Source organism: Diadema antillarum, unplaced genomic scaffold, assembly GCF_040938485.1.
Source record: "Diadema antillarum isolate AM-2024a unplaced genomic scaffold, OU_Dant_1.0 seq00000085_RagTag, whole genome shotgun sequence".
Taxonomy (NCBI): domain Eukaryota; kingdom Metazoa; phylum Echinodermata; class Echinoidea; order Diadematoida; family Diadematidae; genus Diadema; species Diadema antillarum.
In genome coordinates, this window is record NW_027271177.1 from 31,201 (window position 1) to 44,623 (window position 13,423).

The 13,423-nt window shown below is 37.6% G+C and overlaps 1 non-coding gene across 1 annotated transcript; it reads right to left on the reverse strand.

Moving 5' to 3' along the window:
- Positions 1–4,267: 4,267 nt before the first annotated feature.
- Trnaa-ugc (transfer RNA alanine (anticodon UGC)) lies at positions 4,268–4,340 on the reverse strand. Its single transcript has one exon. It is a non-coding gene; the product is annotated as a tRNA-Ala (tRNA).
- Positions 4,341–13,423: the final 9,083 nt, after the last annotated feature.

Genomic DNA, 13,423 nt, shown 5'->3' on the forward strand with positions numbered 1-13,423 from the left:
GTCTAGTGCTGATTACATGATATTGGCTTACATGACATACTTCTTATGGAATGTTGATTCTTTTCTCTCTCTCTCTCTCTCTCTCTCTCTCTCTCTCTCTCTCTCTCTCTCTTTCTTTTTCTTTGTTTCTTGGGGAGGGCTGGGGCAGTACGGGGTATGGCTGTCTTCTTCACTAAGGAAAAAAAAAAGTGGCTTGTGTAGAATATTCACCTCAATCTGTGTTGATGTAATGTGAGGCAAAGTATTGAATGTCATGGTTTATGAATAGGAAGTACTAAGGATTTTATATTGACCATTTTCATACTGTAGGCTATGGGAGGACTTTGAATCATGACTGCAATCTGCAAACTTGTACATGTACCACTTCTTACTTTTGACACCGGGCAGCGAATGTACAATGTACTGACAATTTCAATAATACGCTATTGCATGCTTATATTCTGTGGTAGTTCCGTGGTCTCTTGGTCTTCCATGCCAAAATGATATCATTTCATTTCATTTCATCTATTCATTATAAATAAATCCTCTCCCTTCAGAATACCAAGAAGTGATAACAAACATGTACCCACTCTGGATGATGTTGTGAGGATTATTTGTTATACATGTATTGTACAAGTACAGTATTGTTGGGTTTTCTTTGCGGGATGGGGGTGCATTGATTTACAAATTTCATATTTGAAACATTTGCATACATTGTGTGTGTGTGTGTTTTTTTTTCACATTCTATTTACCACGTGCCAATGTAAATTTCACTGATAACTGTAAGCAGATTATATTCTTCAAAGCTATGTAGTGGCAGAGAAATTGTAAAGTGAAAGTGAGTAAAAGTTGACTGTGTGATAAGAAGAGAAATGAAATGAATGATACCAAGCAAGCCCTGAAAAAAAACAAACACAATCTATTTTGTATTAATTTTGTTTGTATTGTGTCATTTTCTTTGATTTTGTGAGAATTTTTCAGAAATGTCTTAATACAATTGTCAATACATTTTGTAACATGTGCCCTGATATGAGTTTATGAGATATTGGAAAGTAAGGAAGGGGGTGTTGTGACAATGCTTTGGTGTGTGCTGCATGTTTTATGAATAATGTACAATGTCTGTTTAAAGGGGAAGGCTAGTAACTGATCAGTGGGAATCTGTGCGAATGCTGGGGGATGATTGTTCCAATTCTTGTGGGATTCATTTAAGAGTACATTATATATCTATTGTGTGAAAATTATTTGCTTCAGAACGGTCTCATATTTATGTAATGTGCAGCTTAATGCCCCATCACTGACCAGGCATGCTAACCTGGAAACATTAAACTGCAAATTACTTGAATATGAGACCATTCTGAAGCAAATAATTTTCACACAACAATAGATATATAATGTACTCTTGGATGAATCCCATAAGGGTTGGAACAATCATCTCCCGGCATTTCCAGTCATTCCCACTGATCAGTTACTAGCCTTCCCCTTTAGCTATGCACAACAATACATATGTTTTTGTAAGTGAAGTTTGTCTCACTAAGGCAGATGGCTAAGGCAAAGTAGAATAGCTTGAGGGCTTACTAAGTAATGTGGAGATTTTTGCAGTGTAGAAATTTTGCACAACAATCAACCAGCATGAAAATGAAAACACACAATATTCATTGCTTTTTATATGAAACATCATTTTATGATTTCTTTCCATGGACTTAAAGACATGAAAGTCATCCCACCCGACTGAGCTTGAAAAATTGCACATGTGGAAATTTCCACTTTTCACAGTACATGTAATTCGGATTTGAAGTGTGTGTAGTGTAGCATAATGCAGGACAGAAAGTGCATCGTTCTTGTGTGAAACATCTCCCCAGTGCGAGAATATCATACTAACATTGCAGTAGTGCACTACATGTAGTTACCATGTACGTACTTGCACATTTACTATGTCATATTATGATGACTGACGCAGTGCAAATTCAGCCTGTCACTACACACATGTTCAAAACATTGGAAATACATTGTAATCATGGTTCTTGTACCACAGTAGGTAGCTATCCATCAACACCTCCCCCATGTCTGTCCATTGGGAAAGCACGGTACATTGTGTGTTATCTATCTACCTACCTATTTGTGTGTCTACTGTACCTACACGTGTACAATGTATTTATCTATCTGTCAATTCCATCTATCTATCTACCTACTGTATATCTATCTATCTATCTATCTATCTATCTATCTATCTATCTATCTATCTACTTTATTTATATATCTCATCTTTCCATCAATATTTATGCACTGTATTTATCCATCTGTCTATCTCTTCTCTCTTTAGATTCTCACCCCTTGTATGAGCAACAAAAATCTGATGACAATGATAAACTATCCATTGAGTATGGAGCCTAACATGTCATGTGTAGGGCCTACTGTGATCTACAGGCCCACTTTTATTGTCATATCGTCAGTGACTGCAAAAAGCGGTGGGCTTGCATTGAATATGATAGTAAGTTACAAACTAAACAATTGAAAACAAGCCAAAAATTACCACTAGATGGTGATCACAAAGGTCTGTTCCGTCACGATTTTAGCAGACAGGGTGGCATTTTTAAGTTTATTTTAATGGTTACCCGAGGTATCATTAAAAGAATGTCATGAATTTGCACGACCCAGAGTGTACAGTACATGTATAATACATGTACAATTTGGTAACCCTTTGTGCGCTTGAGAAGGGGGTAAAGTCATTTTTATGGCTGTACCGTCTGTGGATATGGTATAGCGCCCTCAAGCGCTGTTTATTCGTCACACGAATCTTGTGAGTGACGTCTTGGAGAGATCAGTGGTGACTAGTCATATTACATACAGTACCTTAAAAATTCAATTTTTATCAGATTTTCTATTTACATGGCATCATGTGTTTTTCCTACGAACTTTAATCATAAAATTCACACAATTTTAAATTCTTCCTAGTCTGGATCTCGGACGAACACACACACACACATGCACGCACACGACAAATGTGGAAATACAATGTATGAATTAGGCACAGGCAGACAGAGGAAGAGCGAGAATGGAGGGGGTAGATTAAAGAATAGTATTAAAAAATTGGCTTTTGTCATTAATTCAGTCTCCAATAGCTCCAATGCGACCGTAGGGGAAACTTCAGGAAAAAAAAAGTGCAATCCAAGTTCGATCTGATGTATACTTATTGGCTTAGACCTAGATATGGGCAGTAACTTCATATTCGTATGACGACATGCATTTGCCTTGTTAATCAGATGTTGATATTACATACATTGAATTGATACATCGTCCATGAATACATCGATGGGTGCAGTAAGAAGCACGGCTGTGTTTAGTAAGCGTAAACAGAATAGAAAACTGAACAAATTTGAGACATCTTATGCCGTATGGCGTGTCAAACTTTGTTTAACACAACCAAACAATTCGATCTAAAGCAAAAGGCTGTCACAGGCATGCACGCCAACGTGAAAACGTGCCGCCTCGAGCTTCTATACTGTTTGCAGTAATATGTTGACTTCAGTGCGCAGTCATATGAAGAAATGAAAAGTAAATAAACTTCTGCAAGAATCATCCCCAGCCTGATTTTGTACCATTTGTGTTCATGGCAGCGCTTTGTAATCAGTGCGATGACAAAGGTATTAAGAATTCCAGTTATGTTGACGATATCCGTATCAAAGTATGGTGATTTCTTTTTTTTTTTTTTTTTGAAGCAGAATAACAGCTTCACAAAATGTACTGCAGAATTTGACAGCAAGAATCTGGTAGGCGTTATGAAAACAAACATTTAAGCAAATAAACGTAAACAAGCCATCATGAACATGCTCATCGTTGATAGAACAATTAACGAACAACAACAAAAACCTAAAATACAATTGAAATGCCAAAGAAAATGAACTGTAAGGCTTATAGGCCTATTGCATGCATTTCAAGGAGTACAAACTGTGACACTGAAAGAGTGGGCCTATGCCCAGAACGGGCATACGGACTTTGATGATTGCGAGTCGCGTACAGCACCAGGTGACAGTAGGCCCAGTAACAAAGTCAATAGAGTAAGGTATTGGGCACACCAGAAAATTAGGTCCCAGTGAGCAGTAGAATGCAAAACGGAAGTAGAAACGACGTTGAATTGCTCTGCCGTGACAACAGGAAAAGAAACTGTAGGCAATTATTGTGGTTTAATCATTAGACCTAAGAAGCAATAAAAAAAAAAATACCATAAAAAATACCAAGGAGCTATTTTCATGCCCTTATTGTTTCAACGAGTCTTGTCGTTGTCATGGTCTGTCCCCACTGGGATTCGAACCCAGATTTCTTGATGTGCAAATCAAGCGTCTTGACCATTTGACCACAGGGACTGGCTTCGACATTGATTAACTCGGAGAGACATTATTTTTCATATAAAGTGCATGAAACGAACCGATTGGTAATGCAGCTTGACGCTATTGAAATACAAAATACTTCACTACAGCACAAGTAATAAGGGAAAATGTTCAGAAACAATTAAAAGAACAGTAACAATATGCACATGGGTTCTGCACATTGCTCTTTAAGCATGCAAAGAATAATGGCATGAAATCATTTTCAGTCGCGATGGTTTTGATGTATTAAAAAGAATGAATAAAACAATCAATGAGCCGAGACGTCAGACAGGTCTACAGTTTGTATGCAATTGGACCATAATACACATGGGTCATTACGCATTCCAGCTTCTTAGTCACGATCAATTGACAGCAGGGTGAGACTATCATAGGACTGGTGTGAATGGGTCAGCGAATTCTCGGGAGAGATTCCGACAAACTGTATCCACAGAAGAAATACACTTGATCCATTTATTTGCAAAGTATAGGGCTATATAGCCTACACCAACTTCTATAGTGCATGCACACCAACATGTATAGATCAAAGCCTGACCAAGAGTTTAGAAATAATGCAGTGCACCATGTTGTGTCCAAACTCTCAGTTCAATTGCTCACATGAAAATGATAGTATACGCTGTGTCAACAATGCTGCCATAGATTTGTTTGTTTCTTTAATTGGTTGGTTGTTGTTGCTTTATTATTCTTTTTAGGAGATGAGAGGGGTCCTGTTGCTTTATAGGTTGCAAGTGCGAAACGTTAATGGAACTATAGCAAATTACTACCGGTATAGTCTAATTGGTGGATCCCAATTACGAGTTCTCTCAATTTGCAGAGAACAAACTTTCTTTCTGCTGTTTATAGGGCAGACGTTTGGACGGAAAACATGGTAATTTTGATATGAATTATATTTAAGTCACATATTTTCATCATACATTATACAAAGAGTGTATAATTGGAGGATAAACAAATATGTGGATGAAAAAAAAAAAGCCGAGATTAGGCCTACCCATCACCGTCTCTTTTAAGAACAGATGAATCACAAGTTTCTAAGCCTCGCATGTAATAGTACTTAATTTCAATTAAATGTCGAAGTGCATCATAGAAGTCACGTAATGTATTCATGTGGAAAAGTTGAAAACTGATTGAAAACGGTTACAATCTATAAATAAGGAGAAAATAAGGAGTCGTTAAAGGGGTGGTATAAAGTATTGGTGGAGAATCTGATGAGGATTGGGCTTTTAACTTTGTGCGAGATTCCAAGAAACCACTGATGGATTAATACACAGCATACCATTCTAAGTAGGAATTCAAAGTAACGTTTTATTTAATGAAAATCAGTTTTGGAATGGCTGAGACGTTCAAAAAAAAAAGTAAAACAAAGCGATCGTAATTTGAGGTGGGTCCCACCTTTTATTAGGATTACTCTTTTTTTTTATCTCGGCCATTTCAAAACCAATTTTCATGAAATAAACGTTGAATCCCTTTCGGAATCGCATGTTCTTTTAAATTTCATAAGAGTTCTCTCATTATCTCACCAAAAAATGCTAAAAATTTCAAGTTGGGTCTAAACCGAAACTATTCGATCCCTTTAAAATGTTTGTCTAGATATGAGTCATACAATTCCAGTTGTGGTACATTGTACTTGATGTTCAAAAAGCTTCCTCAGTTTGTATTTCCCTGGGATACAGTTTACTTGGATTATGCCCTGAAAACTTCCTGAAATTCTTCAACGATTTAACTGAGAACTTGGCTGCAGTGCCAAGAGACTTCTAATCACCGCGTTTTAAATACACAAACACTGCTGACATAGCTAGGTTACATTGTAACATCGCAGATATTTTGTAGCTCTTCCTCTCAAACTTCCTTCAACATTATTATCATAATGTCACAGGATACACATCTTTCCCACGCATCGAAGTCAGGTTTTTTTACCCAAATTTTGATACCCCATGTAGGGGCCTATTAAGACATACGATATCATTGTACAACCCGACACCAATCCCATCGAATTTTCGCGTAGTGTGTTGAACAGCAATTTTGTATGTAGGCCTGTTTGTAATACAAATCAGACTCGGATACTCTGCATATCCAAATGCATTGACTGTTTGTTGGTTTTATTCTTGGGAAGTGGTGAATAGTAGGCCTTTTGCCTTGTAGTGACAAATGAAACACAACAAACAAACATACACGCATACCGTGTGTGTTGAGGTTATCGCTTTTGTGGTCTCAGACCTACTTTTACAGTTGACGGAGCAACTTGAAACCGTAGTAAGTCGTATCGTCAGATCGTTGATGACAATAACTAATTCACAATGTGCACCATACAAGTATAGCGTCCTGTAGGCTACGAAGTACAAAATCATGAAAATGTTGCTAACTGTAGTCAACCCTTCGCGCCATTTGCCTTTCTCTAAGTGTGCTGTTCAAAGCATATAGGGCATCATCAGTGAATTTTTGAATTAAATGGGAATTTTATGCATTGAATATAATATCACAAATGAAATACAGTCATTTCTTTTTGTTTTCAAGACAATAAAACATACAGTCTGTATATCCGAACATAACTGAGATATACATATAGGCCTACAGATTAAAAAAAAGAATAGGAGAATACGTCACTCGGTTTAAAGCGAATCAAATGATCTGCCTGGATTGTGGCGCATGTATTGGGAGTATGAATGCAGAAGACTGGTGTCGTCAAATAAGCATATGAAGATACGACAGCCTTGAAAGAGAAGAAAAAAAGAAAGAAAATGGGCAAAACATACATCATGTATACTTATCGCTTTAAGTTACATATAGGGCCTACTTAAACTGTATAGCTGTAACTTTTAAGGACATAAAATAATTTTTTGTTGACGGTTTACCTCTGAAATATATAGTTCTTTCTTCTGAAGGTCTCATGCATGTACGACACAATGCAAATGATGTACCAAACTATGGGCCTACCGTTACCACACTACATGTACAACTATCATACACTATAAGGGCCTTACAATACATTGTACCGCACGAGACGATATTGCACAAGATACTTGATGAAGATTTTTTTTCACGTCTCCAATGTGAAAGTCTTGTCCTTACATCAAGAGGAAGAAGTAAACCAACTGTAAACAATCTACATCACCGTAGCCCCCTACATGTCTGTACCACGCAATAATATGTACACTTTTATCCTTTCAACTCTTGCCGAACAGCAAACATTAATTTCATTGATTATTACTTATCATACTGGTCATGTATGTATTAAACACTTACTAAACTAAGCATACGTTCTACCTTACAGTAACTGAAGTGAAAACACCAATGCTTATATACGTAACAAAGCCATAGCTCCATGCAAAATTGGCAGTTTGTGTGACAATCGTTATCAATTCCCTTCACGATTATTGAATAATGGAAAGAAGAAAGCCGACAATCATTCCTTATTCATCAATCAGCATTTGTCACACATTCATCTAATTTTACATAAAGCTAAAAGCAGATTCTCGTGGCGTTTTGAGCATTTTGAACGCCTATTATACCATTACTCAGGTCCTTGGGCTGCTGTATATGGTGCGGTTTCAGGACAATACAGTGTATTTTTGTCAGGGGCCTTCAAAAAGCTTTGTCCGTATTCATTCCTGTTCCTACCTTTACGACTACTGGCTCTATTCAACACACTCGAATGCAACAAAGTGAGCAAAGTGAGATTTTTTCTTTCTCTCTCTTCTTGGACTTCATGGTCTGTGTTGGCATGTGGCAGGATGAATTACAATCAAAATGATTCAATCAATATGATTTCATCGTAAGGACCTTTAAATCACAATTACCATGAATCATACTACACCAGGTACATGCCTAATTACGTTCTCTCGCACCGAGATCTATTCTGTGTAGTAATGGTATGACACTGTGTATACAGGGGGACCAGGCGCAGTTACTGGTTACAGGGGAACAGGCACAGAAGTAGCATAGGCCTACACAACACCTCATAGGAATCTAACATAAATTGCGATAAAACCAATATTGTTTGGGGGTGACTTTCATAGACATAAAGAGATTAGGGCTTAGATAATGTTTATATTCTATGAAAGGAGGCGTTCTTTAAACATCATGTAGCCGACTGTCAGTAGAATGCGTTAGGGGAGGTGATTTTGAGACACTAAGGAATCTGCATTAATATATTGCATATTATAAAGTGTCCTCATTAGCGGGGTTTTCATGAGGTTATAACATACATTTTATCATTACCCGTGCGTTTTTAAGCCTAATAAATCAATTATAAGTAGCACCTTCATCAAGCGTATCAAATAACACAGATTTATTTTTGTCACAATATAAAACAACGTCATCTTGAAACTAGCTTGGGAGTTACATGTAGTTTCTCTACAGAAATCCTTTCCAAAGAAGTAAACTAATGAAAAGACCAAGAACAAGATCGAGCGTTCTTTGATAACGTGTCTCAATAGTCATGTCATGGAATATTGAAAATGACAGGTGAGAATGTAGCCTGTAGTGTGGATTTCACGCAGTGGCGTATCTAGGGGAAACGGCGCCCGGGGCAAGCGCGAAAATTGCGCCCCTAATTTCTGAAAAAGTGTTCAACCCCAACCCCATCCCGGTAGGGACTTTAAACAAAGTCTACATGATATGCTTTTTTTTAAGCACTTAAAAGGGGTCTTTTGAGGGTGATTTAAATGTAGCGAATTTTGATAAATTTTGGCGAGCGAGCCGAAAATTTTTGTATTTCAGCTTAAAAAACATGGAATTCTTGCCATTTTTTGCTTATCAAATCTTACAATTCTAATCAAGATATAGTGACGGCCTTATAGATAACGATTTATACCAACAAACTGAGGACTTTAAAAAAACACTCTAAATTAGTGCGCGCGAGTGAGCCGAAATTTGTATATTTCTGCGTCATCATCACGTTTTGTTCTTATCTCTCTTTATATATATATATATATATATATATATATATATAAATTTTGGCGAGCGAGCGCAGCGAGCGAGCCGAAAATTTTTGTATTTCAGCTTACAAAACATGGAATTCTTGTCATTTTTTGCTTATTAATCAATTCTAATCAAGATATAGTGACGACCTTATAGATAACGATTTATACCAACAAACTGAAGCCGAAATTTGTATATTTCCGCGTCATCATTACGTTTTGTTCTTATCTTTTTTGATTTGTTTTTTTTTGCGCCCCCCCCCCCGTATGTTCGAAACCGTTGGCGTCCTCTTTTGATCCAATCGGCGATCGCCTTCAGAACGAAAGAAATTGCAGCCGCTGCTCAGTGAAACATTTTGCCTGCTAAATATTAAATGACATGTGTGAGCACAATAGACATTGTCATTTTGTCCGCGTCATCGTCATCAAGTTTTGTTCTTACCTTCTTTTTTATATATATTTGGCGAGCGAGCGCAGCGCGCGCGCCGAAAATTTTTGTATTTCAGCTTACGGAGCATGGAATTCTTGTGTGAACACAATAAACATTGTCATTTTGTCCGCGTCATCATGTTTTGTTTTTATCTTGTTTGATTTGGTTTTCTGCCCCTCCCCCACCATTCTCCCTCCCCCCCCCCCCTTCCGGGCGAGTTTTTTTTTTTTTTTCTTCTTCTTCTTCTTCTTCGTTTTTTTTTTTCGTTTTTTTTCATCTTTTCTTCGCTTTTTTTTTCGTTTTTTGCGCCCCCAAGGAGTGGCGCCCGGGGCACGTGCCCCCCTTGCCCCCCCCTAGATACGCCACTGATTTCACGTATACGTCATGCTACCATACCATTGTACCGTATCGATTTACAATCATGAATGTAACAAACGAGAAACACTCAACATTCAACAACATGTTCATATGGGATCTCGAGTAGCACTAATTTGCACCGTTACACTTGAGAAGGAAGGATGGGGGAGAAATTCGAGGAGTTTCATCTCACGCTCTCGATCTGCTGATGCTATAGTGGGAAACAAGGACCTAAGACATGACTCCGCTAAATAGCCCAAAGAATTATGTTACGTGATACTCCGACTTCTGGAGATATTATGAGACTTGGTGGGTCACCTGTTCTGATGTTTTTCCATTGTTGTTGCACCAGCATTTGAATGTGGAATGGAAATGACAAATCAAATTAAATCGTCTCCAACGGCACCTCTTTTCAGTTATTGGTTAGTACATTTCCTATGACCTGGGCCCCATTTCATAAAAGATGTTAGGATGTCAACTCTTGCTGGAATGGCAACTTCCCATAGCATTAGCCAATCAGGAAGCTGGATTCTTGTTGTTACCATGACAATTGCCATTCCAGCAAGAGTTGCTATCGTATCAACCTTTTATGAAATGGGGTCCTTGTTTCTTTTTACATATTCTAAATTTAAATACAAATGTTCCCCTTCAATGCATAATCATGATGACACGCATACTAGTATACTAGTTGTCCCCAGTCAGTGCGTTCAATGGGGTATGCACACGACGGGCTTTCATGCTCGTACTTCGTACATCATTATCACAGAATAGATGTCAGGTCCTTTGCTGTGAAATGCCAGTCGTTTCCCTGCTTTGATGTACTTCTGTGTAATCAATGAATTATTAAATCAATCTGAACACATATAAAAGCATCTACTGGCATCTCTAGGAGATAAATCTAATATTTTCTAACCAATTCACTGCTCTTAAAGAAGGTTCTTCCATTTTGTTTGTCTTTTTTTGTCATTGGAATTCCTTTACTGTCTTCTGTCCTTTCAATTCATATATTGTCGAATTTATTGAGTGTAAATGTGTCTGGGGCTTTTAAAATTAGCCTTTTGATTATCCATGTCCGGCTCCGCTACACAGTTCATTATCTTATTTCATCGATTGGAGTTTCATTCATGAGTTTTACAACGAAATAATTTCAAGGCAGTCCTATGATGATTGGATAACGCGAAAAGATATAATATAATCTAGCTATGGGAGAGAGAAACCAACAAGGTAACATGAATGAAAACTTAAACTGTATGCAACCAAAGAGAGAGAGAGAGAGAGAGGGGGGGGGGAGGCAAAAAGTTGAGACTTAAACTAAAGTACTATTTGTTCATTACACACGAGCTATTAGGGATAACAGTGAAGTCATCACAAATCGACCTATCATTGTATTAAAGGGACTGTACAGTACTGGTTGAGGTGGGGATTCATGTTTTGCACATTCCTAAGTGAGATAGTGAGAAACCTCTTATGAAATATGAAAGAGCATGTAATTTGAGAAGGGTTTAACGTTAATTTGATGGAAATCGGTTTTCAAATGGCTGAGATATCCAAAAAAGTGATAACAATAAAAGGCGACATGCCACAACTTTATTAGGATCTCTTTGTTTTACCTTGTTTTTGGATATCTCAGCCATTTCAAAACCGATTTTCATCAAATAAACTTTTGATACCCCATGGGATTGCATGCTCTTTGACATCTCATAGAGTGGTCTCAGAATATCTTGCAAAACGTTAAAAGCTAAATCCTCACCTCAACCAGAACTGTACACATCCTTTAACTGGACAGTCAGAGAATCGAGTTATCAGCAACAACAAACAATACGTCAATAAACAATGTCAATCTAATGGTAGGACAACAAAGGCTTATCCCGAAATGAGCCAACAAGAAGAAGCATGCTGCACAAAGATGGACGGGAAGTTTTATGGCGAATCATCTTGTATGATTATAAGAAAGATGTTATAATAATAATTATGAATGAAAATAAAAGCAAGAAATCGGAGCGTATTGGAGTTTGATAAACTCAGATATCGGACAATAATAATGTCTTCAGTCTCAAATATCATAAGATCATCTGAATACTGCGTGATTATTTTCTGTCAATACATCCAGATAGTAGTGATGACTATACAGAAATGGTATCATAGCCAAGTAATCACTATCATCGTCGTCATCGTCGTAGTCGTTATCATTGTCGTTGTCATAACCACCATCATTGTATACTCGTCATTTGTATCATCGGAATATCGGACTTTTTTTCCTCTTACATAGACAAATAGAAGTCCTTTACTTGTTGGTTCACCTGTATTAAAAATACGTAACTTCCAATTCGTCACATGGCTATTGTTTGCTGAACGAAAAATACTGCTTTAAGTCAAACTGACCCAATTCTGAGGATAGTGTAATATTGTTTTTGTATTCATATTTCTTTTTCAGATAATTGAGAGAACTAGAAATGAATCAAAGCTCATGCAAACCTCTGGAGGGGAATCCGAAACAAGCAGCCAGGAAAGAGGAGTCGGATCGGTAACATCAAATCTTTATAGAGACTGACAGAATAGATCTACAGGTGGCTAAGTTACGAGGCAACAAGGAGATTCAAATTGACCCCTAGCATTTAGTTTGACAGACAGTGAGATACTGGATAACATTCAGAGACTCTGGGGATTTGGGGATTGGCACAAGACTGAAAATAACTCAAACAAGAAGAAAATCAAAACAAATTTGCGAATAAGCTGCTTGATGAAACACTTGATTGTATCGAATGCAATGCTCAATCACAACATAATATAAGGGCATTTCCAAGAAAGAAGACTGAAAGTAAATACTCCATAGCTGTCTCAATATTCAGCATTCCCTCGTCAGCTCTCTAACACAAGTGTTCAGAGTTCAGTATGATTCATCAATATAATTCAAGTATGTAACTGAGCAACATAGTCATGGAATTGATGGTAATCTGTCATTGGTCATTCCTCCATCCATCATTCTGACTGGTATCGATGAATGACATGGTCTGACTGCTTTGCAACAAGCTACCTCTTGAAAGTAATAGATTTTGGTTGTAAAAGAAAAGAAAGGAAAGAAAGAGCAGGGTCACTGAGCTGATATCTCAAGACGTTACATTCAATCCATGCAGGGAGGTGACGACCTAATCTCGACAACTCAAGCAGGCCCAATCCTGCTCTTATCATCTGTGAGCATTGTTGTTGTTGTTGTTGTTGTTGCTGCTGCTGCTGCTGCTGCTGCTGTTGTTGTTGTTGTTGTTGTTGTTGTTGTTGGTGTTGTTGTTGTTGTTGGTGTTGTTGTTGTTGTAAATGAATGTTAAACCTTCACCTTCCTTCTTTCCATCGATCTCGTACAA